This window comes from Saimiri boliviensis, chromosome 9, assembly GCF_048565385.1.
Source record: "Saimiri boliviensis isolate mSaiBol1 chromosome 9, mSaiBol1.pri, whole genome shotgun sequence".
NCBI lineage: Eukaryota > Metazoa > Chordata > Mammalia > Primates > Cebidae > Saimiri > Saimiri boliviensis.
Window position 1 is genome coordinate 33,845,525 of NC_133457.1, and position 6,285 is coordinate 33,851,809.

Here is a 6,285-nt window from a genome sequence, read left to right on the forward strand (position 1 = left end):
TAGCTTTCCCAGGGTACAGACCTGCACTGCGGTCTGAAGGCTTCCCCTCTGCCCACACACATGCAGTCCAGCTCCTGCTTTTTCCCCTTTGTTGGTGTTCTCACAATAAAGCTTTTGTACACCAAAAGCTTTGATGTAAATGAAAGTGAAGTCCCAAAATGGGCTTGTGTTTCAGTTCATTTTGTAAGTCCCATCTTGGTGTTTGCCTCTCAGAGGACCTGAACTGAAACACAACCCCATTCTAGGACTTCCTTTTTCCATTCTCAGACTATAGCTACAGGTCACAGTTATTAGTAATATCAAGACATCTAAATTCTTTAATTCCTCTGGGTTTTGAAGAACATTTCATCTCCTAGAGCCATCTGTTAAAATCCAGCTAACCCTAGGTAGAGATAACAACAAGCTAAAGTGTTTCGCTGTTAAGAAAATAAGAAAGGCCAGGCACAGTGACTCACTCCTGTAATCCCAGCAGTTTGGGAAGCTGAGGTGGGCAGGTTGAGTGAGCTCAGGAGTCCAAGACCAGCCTGGGCAACATGGCAAGACTCTGTCTCTATGAAACATACGAAAAACTAGCCAGGCATGGTGGCACATACCTGTAGTCCCAGCTACTCAGGAGACTGCGGTGGGAAGATCTCTTGAGCCCAGCAGGTTCACACTGCAATGAGACCTCATGTCAAAAAAAAAAAATTAATAAAAAGAAAATAAGAAATACTGTTTGAGGTAGTTTGACAGTAAAAATGATTAATATTGTGATAAATATTTTGAAGCTAACAACAGTTTCGTGGGGTAATATGGCCATTTTGGTACCCCACACACCATTCTGTGTTTCTGGAGCAAATACTATAGGAGTTATTTGTCTAGCTCATAACAAGAACTATCAACCACTATTCCTCCATCAATTCTCCTTTTTCTCCACTCCCAATCCTCTGTCAATAACCTAAAACAAACTGAGATCAATCAGCTTCTCCTCTAAGAAAACTAAGAATTGGGATTAGAAGGGAACTAGTCAGTCTTTGAGTGTGGCTGGACCTGCAACAATCCAGCAGAGTAGGCCATTTCATAAGTCAACCAGGATAAGAGAAACCACTTCAACTGTTTACAACAGAGAAAATCTAATACAGAAAATGAGTTAACAGGCGATGGAAGCGCTATTCCTGCTACCTGGAACACAGAGACAGTGCTGACTCAGGTTTCAATGTGCAGAGCATCAAACAAGCAACGGGGGAGATTTTCCAGAGATTAGCAACTGCAGCAGGGAACTCAACTATCCCCCAGCTGACAAGACACGGGAAGAGATAGTATTCATGGGGCCCCAGGCTGGGGTCATCCCATGGGACATACAGTCTGAGTGGTGTTATGCAGAGAGAACCACTTAGGGCAGCTTTCCTCAGGAGGTGACTATGTGCATAGCAGAGATCTGCAAGGGGCATCTCCCCTGGTCGCCCTCCCACCAACAACCACAAGGAGTAGGAAAGTCTTTCCTAAAGTAGGGTCATGGCTATTTGGCAGAGTAGAAAGAGATACTTGGCAGAAAAACAATATTTGTTCACTCCATTCCTTGTGTTAGTTACCAGCACATGTATGTATCATTCTTCTCATACATAATTTTTAAACTCTTTCACCTAAGTAAGTAAAGACTAGTAGGTGCTCAACCAATTGATTAGTGATGTTAGGGAGTGGCTGTAAAGTCATTTTAAATCTCATCCTAGTCATAGAAAACAAAAGTAAAATTATTCTTCAGAGAGTCTGCCTCCAAAATGCTAAAACCAGAAATCGATTTGTATGTAGCGTCTGCATACCTATGTGTGAGAGACTGCTCGCTCCCCCTCCCTTCCAAATCTGTTTTTCTCTTCTTCCCTACACTTCCATACACAAGTTTCTTGCCCTACACTGCCTCTCTTTCTCTATTCTTGCCACCTGGAACACAGATATAGTAGTGACTCAGGTTCCAAAGCGCAGAGCCTACCAGAGCAACCAGATTGCAGGAAACTGCATCCTGTATTGCTTGGTAAAGTCCTGCTTATCCAACCCAGACTGCCTCATGACATCTTTAAATTAAAGAGAGATAAACTTCTACCTTATTTAAGCCTCTGATTTTTTTCTGTCTTGCTTTAAAGCTGCATACTCTACCTAATACAATATATAAAGTATTACATATATGTATGTATGGTATTATATTCTGTTAACTAAGTTGATAGGTAGGGAATCTCATGAAAGCCTATCTAGATCAATATAAAAATCACAAATAAATTCATTTTCCCTTAAAGGATATGATGTCAACATTTATGGATACCTGAAAAATGTCAAATGCCTTGCTACAACAAGGCTGATGTTTGTATCATGGTGCTTTTGATTATTACCAGTGCGACCATGCTCCAAGTTGTCTTTAAAGATCACAGTACAGTCAGAAACATTAGGAAGAAGTAGAAACTAAGAGGTTAAGTGTGCAGACTCAGAGTAGAATCGCCCAGGTTCAAATCCTACCTCCCTTACTTGTTAATGATATAACCTGAAGTGAGTTAATTAAGTCACTTAACCTTTGTGGCTCCAGTTCCATCTGTAAGATGAGGATATTAGTTCCTAACTTATTAGGTTGTTGTGAGCATTAAGAGCATTAAATGAGATAATCTCCTGTTACATATTTAGCATAAAGTAACCATTTAATTTATATATCTATATACAAAATAATTATGCATGTATCATGCTATATATATAATTAGAATGAATAATTGTTAATAAATATTTGTAATAATTATTACTAATAACAATCAATAATATCATTATTATCTCTGAGTCTTCATCAGAAAAAGCTGTATTCAGGAAAAGCAGCTTATTCTAGATATAACAATAATTATTGAAATTCAATGTATGCACATACAAAATAGCAAATTCTGGACTTTGCTTTGGATATTAAAAAGACAAAGGTATTTTTGCTGTACTGCCCAAATGTCTCCTATGATATGCCCACTAGTATGCCTAAATAGCACAGCAGTAAAATTAATGTCTTAACTTTGTTCTGAAAGTACCTTATTTCAAAACATTATCCTTCCTCTTAGGTGGGAGATTATCAGTGTTGATTTTCAACAGTTTTGTGAAAGGATAATAGAGTTGTGATCACAAATAAGTATGTAAATTCATTTCCTTGAATCATTTGTTTCTGTAATAGCATTTATTTCCATTGGCTTACTTATTCTTGGTCTGGTATGCACAGGTGGTCCCTAATAAACATTTTTCAACATGATTTTATAGTGTTTCTTATGCCAGATGAGACTCCTACGTTTTTTTTCCAGGTACAGGCTTAAAATGTTGCGCCAAAAAAACCTTTAATAAGCAACATGGCTTATACCATCTAGTTCCATATCCCTGTTAGAGTGTTTGCCCCAGTATGTTATTAGCAGCTGCTTCTTAAATGTCTAACATTCCACAGACTACGAGCCCCTCAAGGGCAAGTAATATTTCTTATTTGTCTCTGAATCCTCAGTGTTTTAAGGAGTGCACTGCATTTCATAAGTATTCAGTAAATGTTTGCAATAAGTAAAAGTAAATGGGCAGGTACACTGGCTCATACCTGTAATCCCAGCTCTTGAGAGGCCGAGACAGGCAGATTACCTGAGGTCAGGAGTTCAAGACCAGCCTAGCTAACATGGTGAAACCTGTGTTTACTAAAAATACAAAAATTAGCCAGGCATGGTGGTGGGTGCTTATAATTCCAGCTACTCAGGAGGCTGAGGCACAAGAATTATTTGAGCCTGGGAGGCTGAGGTTGCAGTGAGCCATGATCACACCACTTGCATTCCAGCCTGGGCAACAGAGGGAGACAGGTCTCAAAAAAAAAAAGGTAAATATGTATCACATTATGGAAACATAGCTGCTTGTTCAAGTTGCTACAGTTGAACACATTATTTATATAGTATGGCTGCTTAAAACAACATGCACTTGGCCGGGCGCGGTGGCTCAAGCCTGTAATCCCAGCACTTTGGGAGGCCGAGGCGGGTGGATCACGAGGTCAAGAGATCGAGACCGTCCTGGTCAACATGGTGAAACCCCGTCTCTACTAAAGGTGCAAAAAATTAGCTGGGCATGGTGGTGCGTGCCTGTAATCCCAGCTACTCAGGAGGCTGAGGCAGGAGAATTGCCTGAACCCAGGAGGCGGAGGTTGCGGTGAGCCGAGATCGCGCCATTGCACTCCAGCCTGGGTAACAAGAGCGAAACTCCGTCTCAAAAAAAAAAAAACATGCACTTATAAACTCATAGTTTCTGTGGGTCAAGAGTCTACACGTGGCTTAACCAGGTTCTTTGCTTCAGGATCTTTTTATGTGCTTGCAATCAAGTTGTTGGCTGAGGCTGAAGTCTCTCTCAAGTCTTCTCTGGGAAAAATATCTGCTTCAGGCTCACATGATTGTTGGCAGAATTCAGCACCTTGCCAGTTGTAGGACTAAGGACCTCAGTTTCTTGCTGGCTGTCAGATGGAGGCTGCCCTCAGTTTCCTGCCATGTGGGCCTCACCACATTGCAGCTTGCTTCATCGAAACCAGCAAGAGAAAGCGAGTTTTTTTTAACAGGACAGATGTTACATCTTATGTACTATAATCACAGAAGTTACATCCCACTTTCCATATAATATACTATTTGTTAGAAGCAAGACACAGGTCCCTTTTACACTCAAGGGGAAGGTATTACATGAGAATGTGTACCAGGAGGCAGAAATAATTAAAGACTATGCTAGAGTCTGCCTACTCTGGACATGAGTACATATAAGTAAGATATGAATATGTGGTCCACTCAAATGAAGAAACTTGGTTAGGGTCACATGCTAATTTACGAGAATGCTCAAATGCTCACTCACATGTGTTAGGGCTTCACAACATGATATAAGAGGGAGACAGTCTACTTCATCAAAGTTCTTACAATCTGAATGGGTAAGTCACAACTCATCCACAGGAACAGTTAAAACCCTGAATCACCAGCCAGTTTTGTTAGGCTGAATGTTCACCTTGAAATTCTTTAAAAAGATGACTGATATAAGAGCATTGAAGATATGTAACCTTTCTCTGCTCACCTGGAGAATGTACAGCAAAAATGTCTCAATTGGTCCTTGGCATGTTCCACTTGATTCTGTCCATTTGAATAGGCAGCCAAAAGCACTAAATATGAGTGCAGGAAGACAAATGCATGAGAACCAACAATGGGAAAGGTATTAATTAGCTCTAGTTGCAATAATGATGCAAAACAAACAACCCCGATATCTCAATGACTTGCAAAAACTACCATTTATCTTTCTTGCTTAAGGATTACAGACTAGCTGTGTTTCATGTAATCTCATTTGAGCTTGGCTGGGCCAAATGTGGGCTAGGCGGGACTCCACGCTTAGGTTCAGGTCTGTTCCACATGTGTACTTCATTCAGGCACCAGAAGCTACACAGGGCATGTTCATGTTCTCCTCATGGCAAATAAGTGAAGTACTGAGGGGCAAGCAGAAACATTTTAGGTCTCTTAAGGCTTTGCTTCAAAATTGACACACTATCACTTCTGCCCGAATTCTATTGTCTTAAGCAAGTCACGTGGCCAAACCCAATATCAATATGATGTGGTAATGTATTCTGCTTACTTTAGTGGGAATCAGTGCAAAGTCCCATGACAGAAGACATGGTGAATAAAATTCCACTGTAGGGAGAGACTAAAGAATGTGGAAAAATGAGCAAAGTCAAGCAAGCACAGGTAGCCAACTGTGCTGGTTGATCAAGCTTGTCAAGTTGCCTGTGACACCACCATGAGATCCCTGACTGCCACTTTGAAAGAACAAACCACAATGTCATGTAACTGACAACTCAGGCCACACATTGATATAGCTTCATGCTACCTTGATATGCAATCCTCTATAAAATACAAAATCTACTTTATAGTAATGTAAGTACAGTAAAGATTTTGCAAGCACAGGGGCCTTCAACAGTATGGCTCACATGGCAAACATAGTATAGCCTTTTATGTTAATGTACTGCAAAGACGGAAGTCCTGACTATAAACTATAATGGGAAATCGTGCATACTCAGATATGAGGGTGGTGAAAGGGTTATGAGTTCAGTTAGAAAAAGATTACTTTGGAAATGTTTTCTTGCGGACAAAGCCTCAAGTAATATATAGCATAATATAACTGATTATTAATTAGTAATGGGAAAAGGTAATTTTGTTTCATTTTAAAAGGCTACAATGTTGTAATCCAAATAAAAATAAACACATCTACATATTTTCTTAGACATAATATGAACAATGCTAATATTTTATTCCT